The 18,270-nt window shown below is 36.1% G+C and overlaps 2 long non-coding RNA genes across 3 annotated transcripts; both read left to right on the plus strand.

Annotated features, from left to right (window-relative positions):
• The first annotated feature begins 243 nt into the window (after positions 1–243).
• LOC122531554 lies at positions 244–7,737 on the plus strand. Its single transcript, XR_006307307.1, has 3 exons — positions 244–817; positions 906–1,038; positions 7,381–7,737. It is a non-coding gene; the product is annotated as an uncharacterized LOC122531554 (long non-coding RNA).
• A 484-nt stretch (positions 7,738–8,221) lies between these two features.
• Positions 8,222–13,370, plus strand: LOC122531553. 2 transcript variants are annotated; one of them, XR_006307305.1, is made up of 5 exons: positions 8,222–8,314; positions 8,447–8,523; positions 8,583–8,664; positions 11,022–11,235; positions 12,248–13,370. It is a non-coding gene; the product is annotated as an uncharacterized LOC122531553 (long non-coding RNA). The 2 variants fall into 2 exon arrangements; XR_006307306.1 differs by lacking the exon at positions 12,248–13,370 and having other exon boundaries at positions 11,022–11,598.
• The last annotated feature ends 4,900 nt before the right edge of the window (positions 13,371–18,270 follow it).

Genomic DNA, 18,270 nt, shown 5'->3' on the forward strand with positions numbered 1-18,270 from the left:
GTATACACTCCAGGTCCATTGATGCATAGATTTGAGAAAAAAAAAAAATTCGAATTGGTTACGAGTCCAAAGGGCAGAAATTCCGCAACCTAATATTATTTCGGTAGAGATTCCGGCGAAGAGTGGTGGATATAACTGTCACTAAAGACAATTTATGTTAATGACTGTTCCTGGCCCGAGAAGGGACGAGGCCGGGCCATGGAACAGTCTGCAGGTCTCCGTGGAGCTGATCGGACACGCCACTGCCTGTTAGTGAAACCGCGTCGGATTTCCCCTTCTCCAGCTCTGAAGCAACATCACCCCGCTCTATTTTGCTCGTTTCAACCCCGTGATGGCGACGCCCAGCGTCGATTCAGCTACCTACCACGCAAACTCGCCAAATCCACATCTCATGGCGCTTGTGCGTGATCCGTGATCGTCGCATTGTACTTCCACTGTGTCGAAACGTCTCCATAAAGTATCATTTTAAATAACCAAACCACTGAGAAACGGTGATCGATTCAAAATCCCGTCTATGTAATCGGTACTTGAGATTCTTGAGATCGAAGTGTAACTAAAGGGAAAGAAGAGAATGGTGTGTTGTGATGTTTAGAGTGTCCTTTGCCCTTGCTAATAGTAAAATAGAAGAGATGTAACTGAATGGACGAAGTAATTTTCCTCTCTAAATCGATAAATTGATAAATTTTCTTACGGGCAAATTTGTTCTCTGTTCCGAGTGAATAGTGATCTTTTGATGTTTCTAATTGTCAATCATGAAGATACATTGAAGAAACAAATAATATTTCTGATTTTGTCTGCCATTTCTTGGTGATGATATGTCTGTTGAGGTTAATTGTAGGAGAATATGAAGATACTTTAAGAGGTCATGGTATGTCGATGTTAATGCATGTGTTTTCAACCCTCAGAGCGCAGGCTCGTGGAGAATCCATTGCTACCATCTTGCAGACGATTCAAGGGATGATGGAAATTTTGTTGGAACGTCTAGCAACGTTTCAGTCAGATGTTGAGAAATATTTGCAAAGGAACCGATATTTTTCAGTAAGTATACCATTTTCAGTGACGTAGCCTAATTTATGATAATTGATACTCCTTGCGCTTAAATCACAATCTTGTTGTTTATTTGTTCCATAGAATTATATTATTTTTTATTCTTCCAATTTTAAAATACTGTGTATTTTATCTAACAATCTATTTATAAGTTATATACTGTGTATTTTATCTAACAATTTATTTATAAGTTCTTTCGTTGTTTCAAATGGCGATTATATTTATTTCGTGGCAAAATTTAACAAAATACAGTAACTTTTCTATTAAAATTCAATATTCTATAACATCAAATAAACATTATATTCATTATAAACAATACAGTTCCACTCTATGAATAATCGTACACACTAACAAGTTCTTATATTTTATCTAATTAAAAAACAGTCAAATCTAATCTACATGTGTCTTCCTCATGGCCTATCATTTTACGATGAAACGTAACTGATAAAGCATAATTCAATTTCGAGAAATATTATCTATCAAGTCAAAGAATTTCATTAATATAAGACTATATACATAAAGCATACATTAATTCATGCCAATTTCCTATTACAAATTCTACGTTAAAGTATTAACTGTATAAGCACATCAATTCAATCTAAATACTTTAGACTTCAAATACAAGTCTTTTATTATTGTTAACTTCACCTTTTATACGATCTTGTGCGTTACTAATTTGCCAATGATAAAATTATAGAAAGAATACTAAGTAACTAAGGTCTCTAGAAATCTTTGCGAAAGATGAATGATCCGGTGAGTCAAGTCTTGGATCGGGGACCGGTTGGTCCTTATATTTTTATTTGGAAGAGACGAAAAGGCAGCTCAGTGGCGCCGACGGTGGTGAATTTCATGAGTTTTGGTCAGCATCTCGGAATCTGGCGGGAGGCCGATCGATCTGCTTCTCAGCCACGACACACTTCGGTTTTGGTTCATTTCGTAACCAACGAAAAGATGACCGCGGAATTATACATCGTTCCGATCGATCGACAATCCCTCGTAATAACTTTGTTTCATTTTTTCTCGACAGTTTCGTAGCTTTAGGTGGCCAGTATTTGCAGGAAGATTTCCTGTAGGTTTCTTTTTATATTCTTTGTAAGCTTGAGGTTGCTCTTAAAATGCTTTCACTAAGTTGGATGCATCAATCATTCGATAATCGAGATATTTATTACGTAGAATAGAATAAGTTTCGTGCAGAAGTTTTGTTTTTTGAAATATTTTTATCAGAGTTTTGTCTTTGAAATATTCTTATCAGAGTCAATTTTTTAACGGCGTATGCTTATTATGTGTGAATATGTAGAACATGAGATGTCAAAGATACCGATTCATTGTTACTCGAGTATTGCAGCAATGTACAGTTACTCTAGTTACTGTTCTTCGATTTTCGCACTTTCGACTTCAGTATCGTAGAATTCCAGTACACGTTCGAATTTTTTTATGTTATTAGCGCGACTCAATAACGTAGATATTATAATATTTCAAAATTTATGAACTGTAAGAAAATTATCTTCTTACCATATTCTTTCATGCGGAAAAGTCTCGTCTGATTTAAATAACTAACTCTAATCTACTTTCATTATCAAACATGTCACGAGTTATATTCGCAACACTATACGTGTTTAATAAGCTGTTTTCGAGAAAAAAAAAAATAGTATTCAGTATATACGTAAACGCGAGAGCAAACCGGCTATGATTTTAATCAAGGACTCGATCGGTCCACATTCCACGTCTAGCCTACCGATTCTTAAACTCGACAGCACACTCGTCATAGTGGTCTATCTTTTTTTCTGGCTTAATTAATTTACAGTTTTCAATGATTTTTCTTTAGGAATCCTTGTATCTTCAGTCTTCGAATCTTAATTTATTTAAAGAATATTCTATTTCTCCGATAATCATAGAGTAAAAATGTGTTAGAGATTAGCAAACTCGTGAAAGTTGAAACCTGAAATAGACATTTAGATCCGTAAATAAGTTGCCAAGATGTATAAAAATAACATGAAAAAAATTTAAAGAATAGTCGACGTTTCAATCGATTATTCAAGCATTTCTATCTCGATTTTGCCTTGAAATCGGCCTGTTGTCACTGTGAAATGGATCTATACGATACATGTTTCTTCAGTGTGGTAAATTAGTTAAAACATATCGGCAGGTTCGGTGAATCTGCTACTGAATGAACAAAAAATGGCATGACGTGACAAACTGTCGGATGATCGATGTCTTCGGAAATACAAGGTGCGTGATTTTTGGACACTGAAGGAACCATTCACAATCTTTCAACGTGTTTTTATCTGTTAAATGTGCCGTCCTGACACGCTGTAACTCTATTCACAACTACTTTACACTACGTAGCCACTTTATTAAATTTAAATTTAACAATTTTCAAATTTCGTATCTGTAAGTTTTTATTCCTAGAGAATCTCATTTTTATATTAAAATCATCTGCAGCAGAACCTTTTATATTTCTTATACGAACCTCTATCATTCAAATATTTCAATATCTGTTAGTAATACATGGTTTTTCCAGTTATTACGTGACATTCTGTTCTTGTAATACAATTTTCAGATATTAAGTTCGAATAAGAAAGACTTGGTTATGTTCATTCGCCGTTTAAAATACTTTTCGTAGTTACACATTAATTTTTAGTATTTTCAAATTTCGAGTTTGATAAATGTTGCTTGGTAGAAGTATAAAATATATTCAAGCATAATTTAACCGATTTCGAAATTCAAATGCAAATAGGATACCAGAATCAGAATACCCGATCCAATTTTCGGTCGGCAATCATGTCTGAAATACGAGCCAATAACCGTTTCAATATTTTAACATAACTACACGCGAGATCGTTCGGTACAACATCCCGTCAGAATGTTGTTTTTATTCCAATGAAATGGAAATAAGCGTAGGCGCGATGCAGATTCAACGAAAGTTAAACCCTGACCGGTGAATTCATTGAAATGTACAGCTGCACGTTTCACTGTTAAAACGTTTAACAATCCATCTATCCGAGAGTTTGCGTGACGACTTGTCGATTCTTTATCGCGGTGAAAACGTCGATGAAAAATGAATGAAATCGAGACAGCAGTTTTCTTCTTTGTTATTATTATTATTATTTTTTTTTCTTTAAATACGTAACTCTACATTTGAAAAATGTGAATAAGAAGCGAATTTTAAGCCTTTTGCGCTTTGAACTTCGATAGAAATTTAGATCGACGAGTTTAATAATTTTTTCCTTTCCCGATAGAAGATAAAACGTCATTAAATCACAATATTTGAAGATTTGCAAATATGAAGAATTTTGACAGAGAAACAGAGATTTAAAAATTTATCAATTTTTATAAATATTTTAATAGTTTAAATATCTTCAGGATGTGACGGAATTGAAATATTTAAAAATTTGTAAAGACGCGGAATTCCGGGGCTTAATGATGAATTAGAGATTTCAAGCTTTGATAGATGTGGAGTTCTGAGAATTTAATAGGAATTTCTTTTTACGAAGACGAAACTGAATTTTAATGCATGTCTCCCCATGGAGCTTTTCCGTTGTTTCCGCGCAATTTCACGATGACTGGAGCCAAGAAATTAAAGCGTCGCTGCAATAAATTAACACGTTTCCGCGAGAAGTGACGTCACGCGCCGCAATTCGACCATGGGACTCGCAACGAGGTCTCGTTAGTCTTTTATAGTTCGCCATATGGGCACAAGTCGTTTACCACCACTGACACCGATGCGCGTTGCTACAAACTGCACGTTAATTCATCCGGGCTCACGTATCCGTCACTTTTTTTTGTACACATGATTTTTAATAAAAAAAATTATCATCGATACTAATTAGTCTACCGCGAACCATACTGCATTTTACGATCGAAATAAATTTTAAACAATCATATATAAGAATCTTGTGTGTTTTCAATTTGAAGTAGCATCGTTTGGCCATTTTCTTTTTTAATTATTAATTTATATATGTCAGGAATGGACCATAACTCTCAAAACAATTTGCCACAATTCGAAATTCACGCAAAATTCAAAATTTGAAGTGCAACTCTTTTTGCGGTTTAAAATTTATTTAATTCATCGATTGTCTTTTAATTTGATTATTTTTCCTAAGGCGTCGAAGTGTCTTTCAATTTTCTCCAAATTTCGTCTTGCATCTCTGAATACAATTTTAAATTTGAAGTAATCATTTTTCTGAAGTTTTCAAGAAGCATGAACCTTAGAATTACTCCAAAAATTTTCTTGCAGTTTTCCCTGAAACATTTTTTCCAAAACATTTTTTCCAAATAAATCTTTGTGTTTATCGTTTTCTTCCAACGATCTATTCATCGTTCTCTTCGACAAATGTTGGATACTCTGTTACGGGAAAGTTAACGGGCCTTCGAAAATTTTCTGAGAATTCTGCGTCCGGTTTTACGAACGCACCATAGTTTTATTGCTGCAGTGTAACAGGGGTGCTCGGTGTATACTATTGTTCAACTTTTTCCTCGTCTTGGCTCGGAGCAGGTATCGTGGACCTTTGTAGTTAATAGCCAGAGAATAATGGTGGTCGATCGACCTTCGATTCGTCGGCCGACATGCCTCCTACCTTTGAAATCTCGAAATTTGACTCTTGCTGACTTTCACTCCTTGCAAAATTCTCATCTTTTTCCTTTTTAAATAACAATTTTAACGATAATCAAAAATAAGTATATACCTAACAAAAATTCGTTCAATATTTATGAAGTATATTACTAAAGGATGTTTATGTGTACACATATAAGTATAAAAAAATATAGAACAGACGCAAAAACAATAAATTTTTATTAACAGTACTATGAATTACATTTATATTGAAATATTTTAAAATCGAATTCATTCAAGTCTATTAGTTTGAGATCCAAAGCATACCATAAAAATAGTTAAAGACTGATTACTACAGACTACTCTAAGTCAACTAGTTATCCATTACAATCTTTAGATAACGTAATCCAGAGAATGTTAGACAAATTTCGTTCCTCCAAGATGTATATTCATTTTTTACTTCCTGTGTTACACTGTGTTACATTACGTATTACTTCATTGTATTACAACACGCCAATTTAAATATTGAGAAATAGGATTGCCGGTTTCAGTTACATATTTTCTGGTCATGTTCTGTTATTACTAAATATTCAGTACAGATGTTATTATAATAGATACAAGGTGTTTGCATTCTTTCTGATATTCTTCGAGTATACCTAGGCTCGTTAAGTTTAATTAACATGAATAATGTATAGTCTCGGTCTCGGATTGCTTACGGTTGAAGGATCTAAGATCTGGTTACCGTGTATTCTTTCTAAGCTTGTATTAAACATCGTGTAATAATTTTTATCGTGTCAAATTAAGAATACGTTTAAGTTAACAGAAAAATATAAACATGACTCATAATTACGCTCTATATAATAAGCAGTACATAGATACTGATAGTATGTGAAGTGACTCTTTTAAACTGTTAAAAATATACAAGAATCAGCCCCAACATTGAGAACCGTCATCAATTATGGTCATCCCCTAATTCAGACGGAAAGAGAAACGTGAATTATACTCTCATGTGGTAATATAATTTTTCATTTATTTCAGAACATAAACATATACAATATCTGATTGAAAAATTCCGAAAAATCTTAAAAAATTAATTCTAACAACCGGAATCGCCATCTGTCATAAACAGAAAAATGTATTGTTTATTTCAGCAACTATCATTTGCGCAAATTTATATTCCTGTGAATAGAAACCTACGTAGAAAATTGAACTTTAAATATTATTTTATATATATGTGCGGATTCTCTGAATTCATGCATTATCTTCTCTGCAAATGCACAGAAATATCCACGGTGAACCAAACTCTTCAAAAGATACATTGAAAAATCTGCAGAAATCAATTATTAGAAGAGCGCCATCAAGCACGGTCATCATCCCTCTGTTACGCAAACTTTCATCTCGCAGTGCCATCGATAGGAAACAATTCCACGATCGACTGCCTATCTAACCATCCAACTATCTTTCGTAACCTCAACTTGCCTCTTCCAGCCTTGAAAACAGGAAAAACTATACAGGGTAGAAAATGTAAGGAGGTTTCCCTTAGGAAACTCATAGGGCCCGCGTTATCGCTGGAAATTCCGGCACGATCCGAAAATTGCGTTTCACCAGATGAAAGAAAGAAAGAGAGCAAGGGAGAGAGAGAGAGAGAGAGACAGAGAGAGAGAGAGAGAGAGCGAAAATGTGACGGGGGAAGCTGTGGATGGCTCCGTTCATTGTCGTGGAATAAAAGCTGCGGGAGTTCCCCACGAATGCTGAGCCCTCTCGCATGGATTTCATTTCAGGATCGCATAAAATGGTGCTGCTGCCAGTGACGACGGTGCTTGTTGGAGCAAGGGGAACGAGAACAGAGAGAGAAAGAGAGAAAGGGAGAGAAAATTCGACGGTGTGGAAGAGAGAACGACCGAGGGGAGAAGAATGGAGAGGACGGAAGGTCGTGGAACGAGAGAGAAAGAGACGGAAACAGAGACAGAGATGTGCCGGCTGGCAAGCAGATGGTTGCGCCGTTTATTGGTTTATTCGTCGGTTCAGCCATCACGTCCCGTCCAGCCATCAGACCAGCCGGTGTTCCTCTTTGTATTCCTCGCGTTCAGAACTTAACCACCCGGGCCTTATCTACTCGCCTTCGACCATGATACGACGGGTACGTTGATCGTCAAGCGTCTCGGATATGAGAAGTATCGTTGAGACTTGGAAAGTTTGGGCTTAGTTGAATTCATTAATTGGTGTACAGTGAATGGTGCAATAGCGTTTTTCAATCTTTTTCCAACAATTGCACGTGTCTCTGTGTATTTTTAGGAGCCGTTAAGAATTTGTGTGTGACAATTAAATATATGTCTATGTTTTTAAAGGTTGGAATTGTGTCTATCGTGCTCCTCATTTTCTATAGTTGTTTATGCGTAACTAATGTAAAGGAGGAAAAAAGAGAGTTTTAATAATGTTTGTCTGGAAAAGAAGAAACTTTTCGGAGCGTCGTTTATGGCGTCTTACTTTTCAATTTATTTGTGCCTCTATTTACGAGTGTAAAGATATACTTCTACGTTCGTCACGTGAAAGTGAAAGTTTTTGTCTAAAAAAGCGCGTTGATGACGTAAAAGTTTGACGATTGATTTATTTTTCAGCGGGAATAGGGCGCGGATGTCGATTGCCCGAAGAGGAACTCGAGCGGTGAAAGGGTTGATTGATGTTGACTCGGCTGCTTTTATCGCCACTTACATGGTACTCTATATATCATTTATGTTCTTTATATTCTGTACATTTCAAACGAATCTAATTCCACGCCTTCGACTTAGTCAAACGTAAATTCCGATATAAGAGAAACTTTCGTTATATTCGAATCGTTCGTTTTAGGTATTGAAAAATGACTGCAACGGTTAGAATCAAGACATTTCCTATCGGTATTCGATCTCCGTGTATGCAATCGAAAGGTACGTAAGTAGAAATGAAAGGAAACGAAAATCTGAGTTAACTCCGTACTCTATTTCAGGAGCAAATTTTAATCACCGTCCTATTATAAATCTCGATCTAATAAACGGAACTGGCTTTCTGGTATCAGTGTCGTATCACAGGTAATGATAATCTCACGTTCTCACAATTTTCCAAATTTTTCCTTTGTTCTCAGTGAGAAATTTGAACTTTTCAAAATTCATATGCAAAAGCGTGGTACTCTACTTTGTTGTCTAAACTTGGAATTTATTATTTCAAATGTAATGTTTAGAATATTCATGTGAATTCATATTTTTGTGAACCATGTGGGATCTAAGCAGTGATCTGTCTCATTTACTAAATAACAATACTTACTTTCCTTACTAAAATATATATCTCAACTATATTATGTGCATTTTTGCACCCTCAAATATTTCATGAATGTTTAAAAGTCTAGCAGTGTAGATAACAACAAGAACTGTTGAATCTTTCTCTATTTCTAACTTTACAAGTAATATATTTTCTTATTATGCACAACACGGCGAGGATCGCATTTTCAAAAGTATCGGAGTTGGCGCGTGTATCATAGTTTTCCCGCGAGTTCCATTATGTGATTATAAGTCAGGCCTGGTGAGAAAAGTTCCGACGGCAGTGCTGCAACAGTTTCTAATGTCGATAATTATGCGAACAGGGGAGCGACGATAATAGGGTCGCCGGCGTCGACCCTCGTAGTCAGTAATGGCGTGCCAGAGGGTGAATCGATAGAGGGAGACGCCGTGAAACTCGACGACGCTCCACCTATCAAATGCCGTGCTTTTCCCGCACGAATACGCCCTCTACATGCCTTCAAGGGGAAGATTTTTGGAAAATTTTATGTCTCGTTTTTGGTCAATGATTTTCTATTCGTCTTGGTTCAATGGTCTTCTAGAGAGTACTTTGCAGTTGGGAAAAAATTTGAAGTAAATTTTTTAGAATTTTCGGGAGTAATTATATTTTTGAGAGTAGCTTTCACCAATAACTAGCAGCTTCTATTACGAATCTGCAACAACTGAAAATCATATGATTCCACGATAACGTTATCGATCACTAATCGTTGAATATCATGTGACGTTAAACAGTAGCATCATTATTCAATTTCTATAGTTTTTTTATTCTGAAATTCAAATATGATTTCAGTTAAAAATCTGCCCGTGAATATCATCTTCAGTTATTTAGTTTCGAAAAATGAAAGTGGAAAATTTTCATAAAGTTTAAAATGTATATTTCCTTTGGTTACTTTAAGAGAGTGTTATATATTGTAAAAATCTTTTAGAGAATGATATATTTGGAATGATACATTATGAGAGATAAAATTATGTAATTGCAGTATAATTTTTTTTTATTGCTAGTTCCAAAAAGTCTGGATGGTTTTACAAATAATCAGCTTAGAATGGAAGGAAATTTTTTAGATTCTTATTCGTAACTGTTGACTTATTGATCCCCATGGAGAGATCCAGACTTCCCATGGGAATAAATCAGTGTCTGCTCAGAAATAAATATGTACCCGAGGAATCGTTTAGAATGCCACCATCGGAGTTCGTCCTTTCAAGAGACTAAAGTTTCTGACAAATTTCAACAGCTTGTTAGAATATAATCTTCTTCTTTAACCGCTCAATTTCTCTTCCCTTGAGTACTTGTATATTGGCAATCAAAGATTAGCTAGAAGTTTTCAAAGATGAAGCAGTATTTCTTTTTAACCAGCTTTCAAAATTCTAAAGCTTTTTAACTATAGAAATAAGGTTGACTTAGACCCCAGATCTATGACTTGACCTGCCTTAATTCGAGTTAATCCCAATTGGTACAGGGAAGAAGAATCGAGAGATTTCGAGAGGATTAACCCTCGTAGAATTTCGTAAACCTATCGGTTTTAATTTTCCGAACGAAGTGATCCAGAGTTAAATATTTTGACAATCTACAGAGCTATTTTTTTAGAATAAACTGACACATCTAATCCTACAAATTATCATTTAAAAAGCGAATACAAATATATAATGGTTATAATTAGACTTAAAATATTATAATTAGATATATAATTATAATTAGACTTAAAATATTTAATTATTGTTAAATATTGTAATAACTAGTATACTTTGAATATTTTATATATTGTCTGGTTCATATGTTGTTTTATGCATGCTTTTTGTGCATTTTGCATCTTTGCAATTAAATCCACAGTCTACTTCTTAGCAGCTTCAATCCTTTAAAATCCTTTTGTTAAATTGCAAATAAAATACTTTCAGAATGTTAATTTGATACAATGCAACTAACTTTCATAAGTGTTTCACACGTTCGAGTGAAATCACACGACTCAATCTTTCTCCACCATTATCTTCTCTTCTCTTCTTTAAAATTCTAACAACAAAATCCATTTAAAAAATCGACTCGCTTTTGATTGTCACTTATACAATGAAGCTCGATGGAAAGACAACAAATCTAACAAGACTCGCGCGATGATTTTCAGATAAACACAACGGCGATGACCAAGTAACCTGGAAATGCAAGGTACATCGACACGCGTGCTCAAATAAAAGGAGCAGTACCGCTAAGGAATAAGAGAAGAAAGAGGACTAAGAGGACTAAGGAGAACACGACCTTGCCTGCATTCAGCTGTGTCATCCGCGAGCCGTTAACGCTCAGGTGCTTTCGAACCCAGGGACGAGCATCAATCACTATCGGTAGTGCAGGTGTAATATGATTATTGTCGCTAAGATAACCTGCTATGATATACGCCCGAGAAGTGTGCCAAGTGACATAACAAGATTTATCTTTAACAGCGTATCGAAGCCACCGAATAGAGAACTAACGAATGAAGAATCAGTGCCGCCATTGCGTTTCTTGCTTCGTTGATTCGCGACCTGCTTTTAAAAGCTTCCACTCGATTCATGTTTGCAAAGTTTCTTGAAGAGTACGACAGGATGCTTTTTGTTAAATCGTTGAGTATTGTCTGATTGCGTAAAGAGGTTTGGGTTGTTGTATTCGAGGGATGGATTTTTACTTTAGAGAAAAGTATAGTGAAGTTTTAGACAAAAGGTAGACTTTCTGAATGTATAATTTTTTTCTATGTACATTCATATTCAGAAACTTTGATTAAGAATTGAAATCTTTTTAGAGTATTAGTTATTATCTGTTTTTAGATCTTGAGATCACAGTAAGTTTATGGCTTATTGAGGGGTTAGAGTTTAGGTAAACTTAGATGGAAATATAATAGATTTTTACACAATACATAGGATTTTTTAAACGTAGAATTCTAGACATTTAGCAATGTTAACGGTAAAATGAAATTTTTTTTCCTCTAATATTGCTCAGCTTCTTTTTAAAATTTCTTTTTGTAAATTGCGATCTAACTAAGATTCTCTTGTTAAAGTTTCACGGCACGTTTAGCAGAAATAGATGCTTCCCTGTTGGTTGAAACCGTGACTCGGCACTATACGTCTATTTTCGAATGACTCTGCACTTCCAGCACTCTCGATCCAGGCTAGTGAGAGCGCCAATTTTAACTGTTTATCGAATCCTTTGAAAAACTCTCTGTTTCTCAGAATAGGAACAAAGCGATTCGAATCGAAACGTAACTCTTAGACAACAGCAAATTTCTAAAAAGATGTAATATCTGTTAAAATGGGCTTAAGAAATTCCTATAGTTAGTCTCCGAGCTTGTGAAATCCAACGTTAATTTGAAAATATTTTCAGGTCGGATGAATCAACTCTAGATGAAAGTTGGACATCGTCGATCACATACTGGGCCAACGAAGAAGTTAAAAGCGGCACGTGCATTACTAAAAATCATAAAGAAGCATAAAGAGTAAGGTTTCTGTATCGTAAGATTTCTGTGCCGATATGAGAAGGCCCAGTTAATGCTCTACATCTACCCTGTAGATCCGAATTTGTTTGATAAGAGGCGACAAATTCGGTTCTAGAGAGGTTTGTGTGGTGCATACAGAGCTACAGCGGTCTCGAAACAACAGTCGTACTTCTCGCGCGCGTATCTCAATGTAATTATTTAATTAATTACATATTCAGTTCGAAAAATTAAGTAAGATTCGTTAAGTAAGAACTGATAAATGGAGACGTTGTGGCAATCGATATGTTTGAAAATTCAGACAGACAATTGAAACGATCTGAAAGTATTTTTAACGAACTGTAACTCTTGTAATTTTTCATAAGATCTTGACTCTTCCGTTGATTTAACGTGTAATATTTTACAAAGTTTACAACTGTCTATACAATTCTTTTCAAAAAAGAAAGCAGTGACGGTCGTTTGCGGGAAATTGATTAGTGAAAACGAGAGTCTCTCAAGTCTGTATAAAGGAGTATCGAAACTATCAGAATGACGCGAGTGTGATTCGATTAGGACGATGACTAGCCAAACAGGTCGAACTGAATTAAGACCAATAACTGAACTGCGCTGAATCGTATTCTCTAGCAACTCGACTATTTTAAGACTCTTAAAACCAAACCTCGCTACGAGATACGATAAAAAAGAAAATTCCCCGTGTTCAAGTGTCTACTACGCGCTGTAATACAATCCTCTAGCAAATTTCATTTTTTCGAAGGATTTCTTCCATTGAACTCACAGTTCCTCCAGCGAGATGCTCCGAATTCCACGCGTTTTCTTGTCTTGTACGATGTCTTTAAGGAGGAGAGAAACAAGAACAAGTTGTGTCGTTGTCACAATTGCTGTAAGAACGTCTTCATTAATCGCGATGAGCAATTGCAAAGAACACGTGTTGCACGTCTTGATAATTTAACGAGGTTTAATATCGTATTTGTTGCGTGATCGTTCTTCTTCACTCATACGAACGGATTTTACTGGAGAAAAAAAATCTGTTAGAGGTGATCAAGAATTAATGATCATTATTAATACTATGGACTTGTTGCGACTTCGCGACTATACACAGCACATATTAAAAGAGAGAGAGAGAGAGAGAGAGAGAGAGAGAGAGAGAGAAAAGTTGTATGACGATAAACCACTCTCTACGATTAACCACTCGATGCTGCGATGCATTAGTTTGCACATTCCTATACTAGTGTCATATCGACGAGCTCAGTGTTTCATTGCATATTGTAATAGTCACGCAGATGAAATGTTGCTGTATGTTTTGATGCATTTGAAAGGTTTGTTAATTTGTTAAATACTTCTTTTGTTTATTAGTTTGGCAATTGTGTAACGATGATGCAGATCTAATGAGTCGATTTTGAATTTAGTTTTCATTCGTCGGTAGAATAGAAATTGAGATATTTTAGTGTTAAAGTTGGGGGTGGTACGCATCTTTTAATTTTTAAGAGAAAATAGAATTTTCGACAAATGGAATTTTTTCTTAACTCTTTATATATTATAACTAAAATCGACGTATTCTGTTTTACAATTAAGATTAATTTTTTTTTTTTTTTTGTGATAGGAAAGATTGACGAATTGAATTTTTTTTCTTCATTTATTGACGCACATACTTGTTTGTACAACAAAGATTAAGGTATTTCAGAGTTAAAATATCAATTATGTATTTTGTTGGGAATTGAGATGCATTGCAATTTTTAAGCAAAGAAAGAGCACAAAACAGGAAAACATATTTCCCAAAGGACTTGTAAATAACCTTAAGGAATGGTTGTATAAATTGTCACCCTCAAAGTCCACATAGTCGTGCAAATAATCTGATACTTTCAAAAAGTCTACATCGTCGCTGACGAGAGAAGATCCAATTGGACAAAAAATTAGTCGAATTTAAGCCAACTGTGTTTTTCAGGAGGAGGATGTCAACGAATAACTCGAAAGATGATTCGTTCACATCGTAGAGTCGCGGTTGGTCGTTTCATCTTTTTCAATTCGAGATCCTATCCTTTTATTCACCGTCGATTATAAGAGAGACCCGCGCGCGGGTTTTCTTGAATCCTTCTGTAACAGCCGCGTCGCGTCCATTAATCTTTGATCGTGCTCACATTAAAATGACACGCCGGTCGTTACGCAACCGTTGGTAAGTGCTAATGAAGTGCATACACGGCCGTAATTATCGTTCGAGTAGCCTGCCCACTTTTCATACACGCGCGCAAGACTCGCAGCAATCGAGCGTAGAAAAAAGGGGAAAATACCGGAGGATTTCGTAACGATTCAGACGGAAAAAGGAGCTTTTCACAGACGGCAAAGCGCATTGCACATTTTTTTAAATGGCGATTTAAAAATGCGCTTGGAATGCCGATGGAATGGAATCTTGTTAGACGCTATTATTAAGCAACTTCGACTTGTTTTTATTTCTAAACTTAGTCGACTAAACTTAGTCGATGTTTGCGATATCATCGACAGTGTCTAAACGAATCAAATCGCGAGACCAGCGGGTGAATTTGACTGAAGTTGCGTTACGTGTCTGGGATCAACGTTGAAGACCAGTTGGAATCTTTAATAATCATCTTATATTGATTGACTTTCTTTTTTTTTTAAATCGAGAGTTAATAATAATCAAAGTTTTTCGCAATTTTTAAGTATTAATTTATAAGTGTTTGTATTTACGAGACTGTGAATGTTTATGCACTTATGAGAAATTTAAACGAAAATTCAAAGTAAAAGAACTCGTAACGTTTAAAGAGTGAGAGAGATACCTATCTTCTTGATTGTCTTCATAAAAATATAAATTTACAGAAAGCTTCACAGTTCACTTATAAAATTTCTGATATTCCTTTTACACTCAGATAATTACTTATTTCAATGGAGAATGAAATGAGGGATCGATGGATCGTTTTTTAGGGATCTTTGATGATCCTTGTTTTACAAAAGAATTAATTTGTTCTTACAAAATTTGTAATTCATACCAATTAATTTACATATTCACTGTTGTGCGAGTGAGATGCGACAATGATTCAAATAAACTTCGTTTAATTCGTCCTCGTTATCGCATATTAATTCATTTATAATACATGAGCAGCTAATCGCAGTATGTAATCTTGACGTACTACAGATTGCTTGTATACGATAGAAAGAAAAAAAGGGGTAATAGCGCCCGCAGTAATTACGAAAACGGAAAATCTGCAATTCAGAACGAATTGCCAACCACGGAAAAACTTAAGCACGACTAATAGAAAACTTACTCAAAGGCTGATGAAGCGTACTTTGGCTGTTATGATTAACGAGGAGAACGTTTATAGCATCGGCCAACTTCTTGCGTGTTATTTATTCCTTAAAATCGTCCTTTTCAAGGAACTACATATTTTTCTGTTACCTCTTGGATCATAATCCTATATGAATTTTTGTTTTTATTCAAATTCAAATTCTCGCTAAAGGAACTAGAAATGCAAATTAATTTAACAATAATTCAAAACTTAATTTCTTAACTAATCTCGGTCACAGAATACGCAGAATATGCACAATTTTAGTCTACTAAAATTTAAGCCACTTAATTTTGCCGCGTTAAAATTTAATTAACCTTAAATCTTGCTATGAATTGTTTGTGACATTATTGGAGCATTGACGTCAGTCTACATAATTACGTTCATCGTTCGCAAAATATTCGCGCTGAAAAATAAAGACTTTCGAGTGTCGCATTTTGGAAAAACGTCGAACAGCTGCGCTAACCAACGTCGACGAAAATGGCGCGAGGAGACCGACAGACAGGGCAGAGCGCGCATTTCACGCGACGGACGTGGCTCGTTAACAGCGGCACGCGCATCAATTTCAGCCGCAATTTCCTCCATCAAGGAATTCATACAGGTGGAGAGGATCATTAGTTAATACGCAAACATCATCAAAGTGTCCTTAGCCGGCAGAAGAACTCTCCTCGCCACCATCGTTTCTCTCGTCCGAGCTCGACGTGAATTTCTTCATTAGAATCGCCAGTCTCGTTTCGGGGTCATTAACTCGCCTGTAAACATCGTTCTCCATCAAAACGTCATCAGTTATACGAAAATTGCGAAAGAATGGTCGCGAGCCAACGGTGTTGGGTAAACGGTAAAAACCGCGTTACTGCTAACCGGACGTTCATCAGCTCGATGCACGCGTTTCTCCATTAGGCTCGATTTACAAGAACGCTCGTTCCGGCGTTCCTGCGTTCCCCTTTCCCCATAGGTTTGTTAGTCGTGCGCTTTTTTCGTGCGGCACCTGCGTTCGCGATTCAAAACTTCGTTTCCGCACGATGGTAGAGCAGCGTGACCTGATTCACATTCGATCGTCTGTCGCGATTACGTCGTTAGTGGAAATTCAGTTTAACGCGTGGTGACATGGTGCAGATAGTGATCGGATCTGTGACACTTCGAACACAATGTATAAAACTCTCGCAAGTCTTGATTGTCTCGATAGTCTTGAGTTAGGGCGAATATTCGGTTTCTTTCGAGCTGTAATTTCAATATGTATTTAAAGAAAATTCAGAAAATCTAGAAAATTCAATTTTGAAAAATTCGAAAAACCTCCAAGAATATTTCAGACTCCAATAATATTTAAATCCTATCGCTGGGAATGGAACTTCTGTTTCAAGAATGGAGATGTTTTACAAAATGAAGATTTTATTTTAAAAACGAGGCAATAATTTTATGCTTTATCGCGAAGTTAAAGTGCGGAAACCGAGTTATTGCGCACTGGAAATGAATAATGGCTGTAGATTGAAAATAAATCTTTCGTATTCGTGTTTTGTGAGACATCGTGTATAATTGCTCCAATTAAGGAACAACGCGATTCAATCTTGGGCAAGAGATATTCTTAAGAGGGAATACACACATAGGATGACTGACGCTTGAAACAGTATTATTTATATTAATTACGACTGAACCTAGTAAATTGAACAGTGCACTTGTAATCCCGTTTGATATCTCCGAGTGAAAGAAGCGTGAAGTTATTGCAGCAGTATTCGCAACGTGGTTGTATGCTACGTGACTTAAGCCGATCAGAATGGTGGAGAAATGAAATTGAAATTGCGCTATAATTGGTTTCCCAGCTCTCGAGTCACAATTATACCATGACCAATTAAAAGTCTTGGAATTCTGAACAGCCCCGAATAAAGTTCAGTTCCTCAAACTCAGATCAACGATGGCAGACTAATTGCAAATAAAGCAATTAAGTTTATCAATAAACTCCTACGCACATACGCATGCATGTTCAAAATTAACAGGTTGAAACTGCTTCAATTTTCTAAAACACTGACACTATTTAATTGCATTCTTTCCATCATTTTCATTTTAATTATTCTACGACTTATCTGACAGCAACAAAATAGTGTCAATATGTAACAAAATACACTAACAATTTCAAAATTTTATTATCTACAAGAAATACTGAATCTTTCGATGCGGAATAAAATTTCTCATTACTCCAAAAATGCTTCTTCTACTCCTTGGCGAGCAATTTTTCGCATTAAAAGTCGACGAAAAGACTGCTCGAAAAGTTTGGCTCATCGATCCGCCGACAGAAAAGAAATCGCAACGTTTGGTAGAATCGTTATTGGAACGGGTGCGTTGGCTCGCGACATTCGGCGGACGCGGACGGTCGTGTCGCGTCGGAAGAGGGCAGCAGCCAGGTTCGATTGGCTCGGGGTTCGAATGAAGACAAACGGTGCCGAGCCCGCGGTGGACGCCTTAACCTACGTTTCCAGAGATCTTCGCGTCTTGAGTCTAAATCCACATCCGAGTGCGCGAGAAAACATAGCAAGATTAATGATATGCCTGACACGAGGGTGAGGGTGCTCGGTTGGCTGGTTGGCGAGTTTGGCGTCGAGAGGAAACACCAACCGCAGGAATAGCTT

Source organism: Frieseomelitta varia, unplaced genomic scaffold (assembly GCF_011392965.1).
Source record: "Frieseomelitta varia isolate USP_RPSP 00005682 unplaced genomic scaffold, Fvar_1.2 scaffold_405, whole genome shotgun sequence".
NCBI classification, from domain to species: domain Eukaryota; kingdom Metazoa; phylum Arthropoda; class Insecta; order Hymenoptera; family Apidae; genus Frieseomelitta; species Frieseomelitta varia.